We start from the raw sequence: 11,530 nt of genomic DNA on the forward strand, positions 1-11,530 counted from the left end.
ATACAAATATAAAATCATTAGTCTGACAGAGGTGCAACATTTGAGAGATGCAAACACCTCTAAAACGAACAGGACAAAAATCCAACGGAACAGTCAGTAAAGTTAGTAAAACAAAATCTAAAATCAAAGTCTTCAAGGTTTATTTTCTTTTTCTTGCGATAAAGACAGAGCTAAACACATTTTGGGATGGAGTGATTTTCCCAAATGTGGGGCCACAGCAGAGAATGCTTGGCTGCTTTTATGTGCCAACAAAACATCTCCAACAAATAGGCCTACAAGTATGTCCCCAGGCACTGGTCTCATCTGACAAATGCAGCTTTTGTTTAAAGGAAATGGGGGGCAGGATCCATGTGTCTATACAGAGGTCTTGGAGGCACATATATGTGCAGGAATATGCAAGCTTCTGTTTCAATGCTTCCTTCTGGTACCATTCATACATTTTCACATTAAAATAGATGTTGATTAACATATAACCAAAGTGCACCTCAATATATATTGTTCAAGAAATACTGATAGCTGTTAGATCTGTACACTAGTAACAGGGAGATCAACCTTGAAGTAGTCAGTAGGAAGCTGAGAGGCTTCTTTACAGCACATAAGCCAGCCAAACTGCACTAGAGTAAACACCTTCAGTAAGGAAAAAAGAGATATTAAAGTAGCAGGAACAAATTTCAACACACAGTATTTCACTAAAATATATACAATAGAACAGTTCAGGCACAACAATGAACTACTGCTAGAATAAACACAGCCCACATGTTTTTTCCTTCTCTTCACTAGAATATCAAGGAAAGATGAAAAGCATCTACGTGTAATTTTAAATAACTACAATTTCCAGTTACCGCCAAACTCAGAAAACTGATTCATCACAACTGTGGTTGACTGACAAACCAGGACTCAAACCATCCCTTGACTGGCTAATCTGGTTGATTGACCACAGTCTAAATAAAAATATATTCTTCATAAATAAGTTTATAAATAAATAAACTTCACAAATTATGGCTATCACATCCTGATTCAGTATGTGACTGTGACCACAGGGAAATATCCCAGGGTACAGAATCTCACTACTTTGCAGCTCTGCTTTAGCCCATTATATCATCTTCCTTTGCCTAGCAGCAGTACCCCGAGCTCTTGAGCTTAGGGTCTACCCCCACACTACTTTTTCAGATTCTTTTCAGCACTTAGACTACTAATCAAATAAAGGACTTTTTTCAAAGCATATGCTCTACAAATACATGCAGGATAACATCTACACAACCAATTCCTGAAGTGATTCCAGCAGTTTAATCTTGTCAAACCAATCCTTCTTTTTTGCTGTTTATGGTGATGTGCCTAAAATGCTGGAATCACACGGTAAGCAATGTAGTCACTCAAATAGCTTGCCTTGTGGAACTGCATCCATATGGCTGTATTTCAAATAGTCTCCCACAGTTAGTTATGTTGCTGTGTGAAAGCAGCTGTACATCATGACCTCCATTCAGTTCTTTAAAATAACAGCAGTATGCATGCATAATTTGTGAAACTGCTCTTCATCCAACATAACAGAATTCACTTCCACAAAATACAGTTATGCCATCAGCTTATATATGACACGTTGTCTGCAACATACACCCATAGCCTCCAAAAGATTAGACATGTACAGTATATGGAAAGTAAAGGTTTTAATGGTTACAAGTAATGATAATAGTTATCTGCCTCTTAAAACAGTTGTCAAGGAACATCAATGGTGCTGAATTTATTTTCCCCTTGCAGGATTCCAATAAGCGTTAACTGGTTACTGTGTAGAAAGAATTCTGACTTATTTGGACTTTTGGATTGATCTAAAACACTGGTTCTTAACCTTGGGTTACTCAGGAGTTTTGGACTGCAACGCCCAGAAGCCTTCACCACCAACTGTGCTGGCTGGGGTTTCTGGGAGTTGCAGTTCAAAAACATCCGAGTAACAAAGGTTAAGAACCACTGATCTAAAAGGTCTCCTGTGTTCTTAAGTATTGTGTAAATTCGGGCACTCTGTCGCCTGGGAATGACACATTACTGGGCCTTCCTCTCCTCCATCACTACAATCATATTTTAGAACATGAAACAAAGAAAAATGCCACTGAAGCAGAAAAAGTAGTGAACCAGAGTAACTTTTGATAAATAACTTCCATAAATTGTGAATAAACAGATCATTGGTTAACTAGTTATTAGCAGGACTGCCCCACGCACATCGGTTTAACAGTAAAACATGCATGATTTCCAAACGATGTTGATTTCACAAGTTTTCCAGCAATGTCATTGTTAGTTGTTAGCTGTCCCATGTTATCAAAAATTAGATTCTTACAGGCATCACATTATACAGTTGAGCCTAGTTCATCAAATACGTTTGGTAGATTCTTAATAGAAAAAGCTCATGTCACAGTAAGTGTAACACCTTCAAGTGGTCTCACAACTCTTCTCCAGAACTCATAACTCTGTGTTTTTCTTATCAGAGGTGATGCACACTTTGAACACGTCAGAAGACCATATCTGATTGATAACACTCACCGGACAGCCACTGTCCAGAATTAGGCATATAAAAAGAAAGAGCAAGATGCAAGTCCACAGATGATATAACTTCTGAGAAAAAGAAACCTAAACAGAGGTAAAACAGCAAAGGGAGAAAAGATTCACAGCATGGATAGAGAGAACCAAGGTAAAGCAGAATTTGAGGGATAATTTCAAACATATTGAATCAAGAAATAAAACTTTCCCCTTTACTATCTACTAAGAGCAATAGTATATTGTGTTCAATACATACCATGGGGAGTTGCAATACACAGGCAGAACACAAGATGTTATAAATGACAACCGCTTTTGAAACAAGTCAACTTTTTCATGCATCCTTTCTTATTGAACAAGTAGGTTTTGTGACTAAAGGACCCAAATTAGAAGAGAGAAAAAGCTGAACTATGGTATCCAAGCCTTTCTTAAATTTAAAACAAAGAGTGTTTATGCACCTTGAAAAATAAACAAATACATTACAATATAAATGTTTACAATATCCATCAAAGCTTGCACCAAAATAAATTCATCATTTGTCTGTTATTTTCCTGAAACAAACTAATGCTGTTACCTCCCTGGAAATTGCAGAAGGAAAATACTACAAAGACAGTTAAATGACCAATTTTGTAACAAAAATAAATATACTCAATATGCATACTTAGACACCTTGGATGCTCTACTCTTTTTTATAGAAATTATTTCCAATGACACGTCTTCAGCACCATAGCCATGACTAAAATAATGGACTAACAGATGTACCACTAAAACACAAAAATGAATTGAATAAATAAAATGAGACATTACAGCAGTCTGATGGATTATAGAAAAGGTGACTGAAAGTTGCAACCCACAACAGGCATCACAAATCCAGTATAGCACTAGCCAAAACTGTCTACACATCCCAAAGCAATGAGAGATCTGTCTAACTATAACAGCACATAAGATTGGAACCGCTCACATACCTTGATGCATAGCCTTGAAGATGATTTATCATTGAAAGATCACTATTTGTTTTTGTTTATTTTATATTCTTAATGGTTGATTAAAGGCATCACTTGCTCCTATCTTTGGAACAACTTCTTTGCACACAACAATTACATACAAAGACAAGGTGCAAACCATCAGCATCATTGCCTATATTTACTGTAAAGTACCAGAAAGATTCAAACATTCTATTTCACCATTCAGAAATGAAATAAAAGGGAGAACGACAAGGTAGCCACAAGAACGTAACAGCTACACAGAGAAACAATGAATTGTGCCTAGTTGTGCCCACAGATACATACCAGGAGAGCAACATTGCTGCCTTGTAAAAACACAATGAAGAGTGCTTGAATGTCAGCTATTAAGACATTCAGGAAAAAAAGAAAACAGTGGAACCTGCAAATAATTGAGAATTAATGACCTGGCACGTTTTTACCATATATGAAGTAAAAAATTCCCAGTGTTCAAGCAGAATTCAGAAAACAATGAGGCAATAGAGATCATAGTGCAATACACATTGGCTACTGGAGCATACTGAAGAGTTTCACACAAAAAAATCTGTCCTTTACAGGTTATATGAGGTTATACACCTTTGGAGAGCTTTCCCAATCATTTTTCCTTGATGTTTTCTTCAACTTCATCAATAAAGCACAGTAATATTTTGCATTGATGGTTGAACCTTGTTGGAGGTAGTCCACCAGCAGAACTCCCTTATTCCAAAAAAACTGTTGCCATTTGCTTCTGCACCAACCTTTGCACTCGGAACTTCTTTGGCCTGGGGGAACCTACTATGCCTCCATTCCTTAGACTGTTCCTTTGTCTCAGGATCATAAGAGTAGTTCCATGTCTCATCACCAGTTACCGTATTTTTCACTCCATAAGATGCACTTCCCCTCTCAAAAAAAGTGGGGGGGGAGTGTGTGTGTCTTATGGAGTGAATACTGTAAAAATTGGTGCAGACCCCCAGAGCCCATGCCACTGTACTCCTCCTCTTCTGTTGACCACCCGCTCCGGGTTTCTCTCGTCTCTCCGCATCCCCCTCACTAGGCCAGGACCTGAACGTCAGAGGGGCGCCTGCCGCAGCCCCGCACCACCACCACCGCCACCACCACCACCAGCGGAATGCGATGTGAGGGGAGACTCAAAATGGGGGAGCGCAACAAGCTCCTTCTCCTCCTCCTCCCCCCCATAGCTTTCCTCTCTTCGGCTCATTTGTCTCAGCTTTCTTCTCTCCCTCGCCTTGCTTTTCGCTCTGCCAGCCCTTCTTTCGCTCACATGGTTCCCCCTTCCTCTTTTCTCTCTCTTTCTCTCTTCTATGTCTCAGGACGCCCGTCAGGGACTGGCTGAGGTGTCTCTTCTGCACTCCCCCAAAAATAAGGGTGTGGGGGGAACCAGGTAAGGATAAACGAGACCGGGGAGCCCATGATTACTATTTGGGCTATGGTTCCCACCACCACCCAGACCACGGGAGAAACGCCACAGCGCCACCCAGACAGGCAGGCGTTACAGGAGGTTTTTTTCCTGCTTTCCTCCCTCTAAAATTAGGTGCATCTTATGGTCAGGTGTGCCTTATGTAGCAAAAAATACGGTACCAGTTTGCCTAGGAAATCTGGCTCATTTCTTGCAAAATGTTCCAAAACAGCCACCGATGACTCCACATGTTTCTCCTTTGCTCAGTTGTCAAAAGTTTGGAGATCCACTTTGCTGCCAGCTTTCTCATTTCCAAGTCGTTATGGATAATGGCACCCACTCTCTCACGTGATATTCTCAGTTATATAGCAATACTTTTGGCTGCTATTCGGCTGTCCTCCATGATCATGGATGGCTTTCACATTTCACACTTTCAACACCAAAATGGCCAGTTTTAAAATTGACAACCCAATGTTTAACTGTTGCATATGAAGGGCCACTGTCACCCATAGTTTGTGATATTTCATAATGCATCTGCTTTGCACCTTTCCCTTGAAGAAACAGGAACTTGATTATGGTCCTATGCTCTTCCACACTGAACTTTTCTGGAGGTGCCGCCATGTTCACTTTGGACCGGAAAATGAAAATTAACGTTAAAATTGTAGGTATTTGATTTTTGCACCGTTGAATATAGACAAATTGGCCAATACACACTGCAATTTATAGCTTTCTAGCTCAATTTTTTCTGAGTAAGGCTCAATATCTATCAGCACCCCCTTGTAGCAAAGCCTTTGACTCTTCAGATCACAAAAAGCTATGAACTATTCTAAAAGAAATGGGCCTGCCACTTGACTCTCCTGATTAGAGATGGGCACAAACCAGCAAAATGTTGGTTCATCTTGGGTCATTGTTCGTTGAAGGCAATGAAACACGAATTTCCAAACTTTTCCATGACAAACCATCAATCAGTTTGCCAGCCCTATGAAATGGTCCCCCAGGTAGCTAGAGACTCCCACTACCCTCCATCGCCTTTCCACTTCCCGGTTGCCTCCCTAACCTTTTGCTGCTGTTGCTGCCTCCTCCTCAATCGCTGCCACTCAAAAAAATAAATAATTTTTTTTAGACAGTCCAGTAGCTATCTTTAAAGGGGGGCACCTGCCTCAGCAGAGAGGCAGGCTCAGCTGAGGCAGTTGGGCTTTTTTTTTAAGGAAACCACCAAGCGGTGTAAAAAAAAATTGTTTTAGACACACACAAAAAGGCCAGCTGCGTCAGCTAAGCCCATCGACAGATCAGTTTGGGTTTTCTGGTTCGGAACCAACCCAAATGAACAAACCAGCAATTTTCCACAAATTTCCTGGTTCATTTTTTGGTTTGTGCCCATCTCTACTCCTCATACATACCATATACCAGCGATTGCAAACCTATAGCACGCATGCCACAGCTGCCATGCAGAGCCTTCTTTGCAGGCACGTGAGCCAGAAGTTGCTGGATCACTGCTCCCGGCAGCCAAACCTGAGGAGGAGGCTGCAGCTGCAGTACTAGCACCCCAACAAGCAGCAGGCCAGGATCCGGAGCAGCTGGTGCTGGTTGGGCCTGACTGAAGGCAGATCTGGTGTGGGGTCTGGAGCCACCTCCATGCCCAGGATTCTCCCTTCCGCCGTCACTGCCGCTGCTGCCACAGCCCACCGCCCACTGGGATTTTTTTTTAAGTTTCAGCAGTCGGGCTGTAAAAGGTTAGCTGTCATTGCCCTATACCCTGGAAAAGCAGCTACAATTAAAGACAGAATATGAAAAATAGCATAGTTTCCCACTGACAAAGAATTTTGTCAATACAAAGTATTTTATCTCCCTATCTGTTCAATATCTATATGCAGTACATATGAAAAATCAGATTAGATTTTAATGGAATGAAAACTGATAAAACTTAGATCACTGGTTCTTAACCTATGTTACTCAGATGTTTTTGGACTGCAACTCCCAGAAGCCTTCACCATCAGCTCTGCTGGCTGAGGTTTCTGGGAGTTGCAGTTCAAAAACATCTGAGTACAGAACCACTGACTTAGATAATGTAAGATTTGTGCATGATAATGTATCACTGTCAGACAGCAATGAACTGAAATGACACCTAATGAAGGAGAAAAAAAACTGGAAAAGCAGGATTACAGTTGACAATTGAGGCCAAAAATCATAAACACAAAAGAATTACATAACTTTAATGTTTATAATAAAGCAGAAATTGATAAAAGTCTTCTATATTTAATCATCAATCCCAATGGAGACTGTAGCCAAGAATTCAGAAGAAAACTGAGCATCAGTAGGGCAGGTATTGAAGGAACTGAAAAAGATCCTCAAGTGCAAGAATGTGTCATGACCAAGATCATCCATACCATAGTACTGCCAGGATATCCACTATTGTGTTGTGGATAGAGTGACAAACTAGGACTCAGGAGGCCTGGCTTCTAATCTCTGTTCAGTCATGGAAACTTACTAAGGGAGTGGAGCTGGTAAAAAACACTTCTTAAAGATCTCACATTGAAAGCCCTATTAGGGTCATCATGAGTCTGTTCCGACTTGATGGCACTTAACAACAACATAGTACTGCCAATTATTATGCACTGGCATGAACACTGGATAGTGGAGAAAGCTGACAGGGAAAAATATGCATATTGATATATACTATTAGAGTAAGTAATCACAAATCACCAGTAAGGCAAATAAGTGGAGTCTAGATCAAATCAAGTAGGAAGCAAAAATCACTAAATTGAGGCTACTGTACTTTGGGTGTATAAAGACTACTCACTGGAAAAGATAACTATACTAGTAGAAGGTACTACGTAGCAAGAGAGGAAGACCAGATATGAGACAGATTGACTCTATAAGGAAGCCATGGCCTTGAATTTACAAGACCAGAACAGTAGTGCTAATTTAGATTCTTCGGGAAGTCACTAATTCAGAGTCACTACAAGAAGCAATGCAACAGCTCATAAAAAAAATAATGCACACAAATAAATTGCTGGAATTTATTCAAAGCAGAGGTGGGCAGATGATAGATCTGGATCTTTTTGCAGAGCTCAGGATAGTTTCTAGAACATTAGCAAATAATTCTACCCAGCAATAAGGGAAAACAGAACAATTCCCTACCCCCAAAAGAGTAAGTGCTTAATTGAAGAATGCTTGGGGTAACCGGACATATTTTTGTTTGGGAATAGTGAATGCTATTCAGTTCTGATACTCACAACAAATCCCTGAAACTCAGAATTATTTTTTCTAACCATGTGTATTTTGCACAAAGCTACAGGTGATGGATCTCACAACTCTACCACAAAAAAAAAAAAACAGATCTTGCGAGTCTAATGCCTAACCACTTCCATTTTAAAGTATTTAGATGTATTCCATTATTGCCATTACTACAACCAAGTCTGTTTATAGAGAATATTTTATTCTTTTAAATTACATATTTTTACTGATATGAACTATTGAGTCATTATTCCAATTATATGGTGGTGGTTGTCTGCATCAAACAAATTTTACTCCTTGAAACTTCAAAGTCTGGACTAAGTCATTTCACAGATCAAAGATAGCTCAATAACAATCTATTTTCCTATTTAATATTAGTGCACTGGCTTGATCTTACACCGAAATGTAACCAAGGACTCCCAATTTGCTTCCATAGATTAGGACTTAAAAGGTATCAATCCAATCCAATTAATGTTTACTTCCAAGCAAGCCCCACCAAGTTCATTGAGACTGACCCCTAAGTGCACATGGGGCCACAGTCTAACTGCACAATCTTATACACATCTACTCAGAAGACAGCCTCAGTGTGTTCAGTGAGACTTATTCCAATGCAACTGTGGATATAACCAAAAACTGACTTTCTTCCTAATCATTTATTATTGGTTGATTGATTTTACTTGTATCCATCCCACCCATCTAGTGATGAACCACTACCTTGGGCATTGCTATTTTATTAAAAAGCACAGATAGCCAAATATTCAAATATTGATGACATTAGGTCCAGTATATATAATTATACAACTGAACTTTTGGCACATGTTTTTATGCTGACCACAAAGAGTTTTTCTGGAACAATATCTACTATTGAAAATTTAGGTTTTAGAGGGTGAGAATTACTATTTACAGTGTGAATCTAAATAAATATACAAGCAGGTTTTTATAAAATTAGCTTTTAGTGAAGTTAAGAGAAAGTTAGGATATGACTCGATGTTAAACTACACTTAAACACAATTCAGATAATTTCCTATATAACTTCATCAAGTAAGACCTTGCTGTAGATGTGTATTAACAGGGAGGTGTGTAGAGTGTATTCTCATCTCAGTTTTTTCAGGCATTGGAAAAGACAGCAGCCTGTGACTGAGCCTGGCCTAGTCTGAGACCATTCTAAAGTAAGTATATTTTCCACATCATTGTATTCACTCCCAAGTCAATCCTGGCTGCAGAAATCTGAATATTTAAACTACTTTATGTTGACATGGAAAAGGGAAGGGGGCGGGGAGGGAAAGAAACTCTGGAAGCAAATAGGATGCCCCGTTCATTTCTTGATTGGTGTTCTGAACCCTTCTTGTGAAACTACTCAACAAAGCCATTTAAAGTCCCTTCAAGGTACACTCCTCGTTTCCTTCTGAGCCGCAGACGGAGAACGAGCAAGCGAGCGACAAAGAGAGAGAGAGAATTTCCCTGCCGTGGCTAACAGGGAGGGTGACTTAGCGCAGCAGACCGTGCAGAGCTCCCTCGAACGTGAGGCGCATATGAAACGAGAAGCAGCGGTTGCCCTTCACATCCCAGGAAGAGCAACTAGCTCCGGGCAGGGCCGAGGCGTCTCCTCTTGGCATCGTCCCGTCCCGACCCCCCCTCCCCAACTTTTCCCCTGTCCTGCAAGAGAAAAGGGAAACGGTGGTGGCGAGGCTCTGAGCCCACGTGCAACACCTGCAGCCCCCCCCCCCAAACGGGAGATGCTGCCGCGGATGAGACCCACCACCAACAACCCTCGGGCACACAGACACACCCCTTGCACCCCAGTTACTTACTTCGGGAGTGCGGGCAACAGGGGCGGCGGTGCCCGGCTGGCTTTAATGTTCAGACCGCCTAGGAGCGCGTTGCCGGAGCCACTCGTGCTTCACCCCGCGACGTGGCGCCCAGGACGAAAGGGCCAGGCAGGACTGCTCGATACGACGGAGGGTCGGCTCGGGGAAGGCGACCGGTGGGGGGGGGGGTCTCTGAGGCTCACCACTTAGCGTGTCCAGGACGGGTCACCGAAGCTCTTTCGCTGCCTTCCGGCTCCTGGGGAGGTCAGCAGCAGCTGGTCCGGGGTCGCTTTGCATGGAGCCGCCGCCGCCCCCTCCACCAGAACACTGCCCGCCGCTTCCCCCCGGGGCCGGTCCCGCCACCCCCGGCCTTGGAGGGGGAGGCGGCGAGTGGGTCGGGCCGCCACCCCAGACCAGCTCTGGCTCGCATACACTCTCTCCGAGGCGCTGCTGTAGGCGCTGCTAGGGCCCCAGCCAAGCGGAGGCAGCGCGGAAGCGGAGCCGGACGGCCAGGCTCAGCGCCGCTCCCGCCCCACTCCCAGGCATGTGGGTGATTCGAGTCTACGCGCGGGGTCCGGTCGCTCCGCCGAGCCAAGGCGGGAGCAGGAGAGCGTGAGGGCAGCCGCTTCTGCCTCTGGAGAGAGCGCCGAGAGGTCACCCACGGAGCCACGGGACAGTCCGGCTGGTCACCGCTCTCAGGAGCCGCTTGTTTTCTGTCCCTCACACACCACAGCCAGCGGTGGGAGGGAAGAGGAAAAGAAGGGACGGCCCGTCGACGGTGGCGCGGAGGGATGACACAGGCCGTAGCCTGGCAACAACTACCCACTCCACCCGCCTCTTCCTCTGGGCGCTAGGTGATGACGCAACAGGCCGTTACGCGTGGTGCGCCCGTGGAGGCGTTGCTGCTGAGGCAGCAGGGTAGGGGAAGGCAGGACTCAAGGGCATATCAATGGGCTGAGCCGGCCCTGTCAGCTACCTCTGCGCAGTCGCAGGAGACTTTGTCGTCGGAGTCTGGAGCGGAATGGCTATTATTAACCCACGCGGGGTTGCGTCAGTATGAGTATTGGCGCGGCCACTCACCAACCCTAGTAGACGGATGGGCAACTGGTGGCCCTCCAGATGTTGTTGCGGTGCAACTCCCACGGTCCTTCAGTATTGGCTACGCTGACTAAGGGATGATGAGATTTGTGGGGTGGGGCGTTTGCATCCCGAGGGACGCCACTCGTTAGCAGAATACTCAATGAAGTGGTATTGGGATGCAGTTCCCATCAACCCTAGTCAGCATAAGCGGGGTGAGGGGTGGTGGGAGTTGCAGTCTGATGACATTTGTAGGGCTAGAATTCGATTGTCCATGAGCTAGCGAGAGAAAAATGATCCAACATTATGGTGTCCGGTGTCAGATTTGTTCATCGATTCTCTCCAATTCCCTAGCCTTCTTCCACAGGGATGTTTAAGAACCATCTTGCTCTGAGGAGAGGTTGGGAAGAGAGAGTAGCCTGTCTAATGACTATAACAGAGGCTGGGGAAATACTGGTGGGACTCAGGTCTTTGGTAACTGTAAGGCA

At 43.5% G+C, this 11,530-nt stretch overlaps 1 protein-coding gene across 1 annotated transcript in view; it reads right to left on the bottom strand.

The window, feature by feature from the left end:
- FBXW7 (F-box and WD repeat domain containing 7) overlaps nucleotides 1-10,107 on the bottom strand; it is a 192,873-nt gene extending 182,766 nt beyond the window's left edge. Inside the window, exon 1 of the mRNA XM_020781328.3 lies at nucleotides 9,969-10,107. The gene's annotated coding sequence lies outside the window, so the exon portion shown is untranslated. The remainder of the gene's footprint in view (nucleotides 1-9,968) is intronic.
- Between the last annotated feature and the right edge of the window lie 1,423 nt (nucleotides 10,108-11,530).

The sequence above is a fragment of the Pogona vitticeps genome, chromosome 5 (assembly GCF_051106095.1).
Source record: "Pogona vitticeps strain Pit_001003342236 chromosome 5, PviZW2.1, whole genome shotgun sequence".
NCBI lineage: Eukaryota > Metazoa > Chordata > Lepidosauria > Squamata > Agamidae > Pogona > Pogona vitticeps.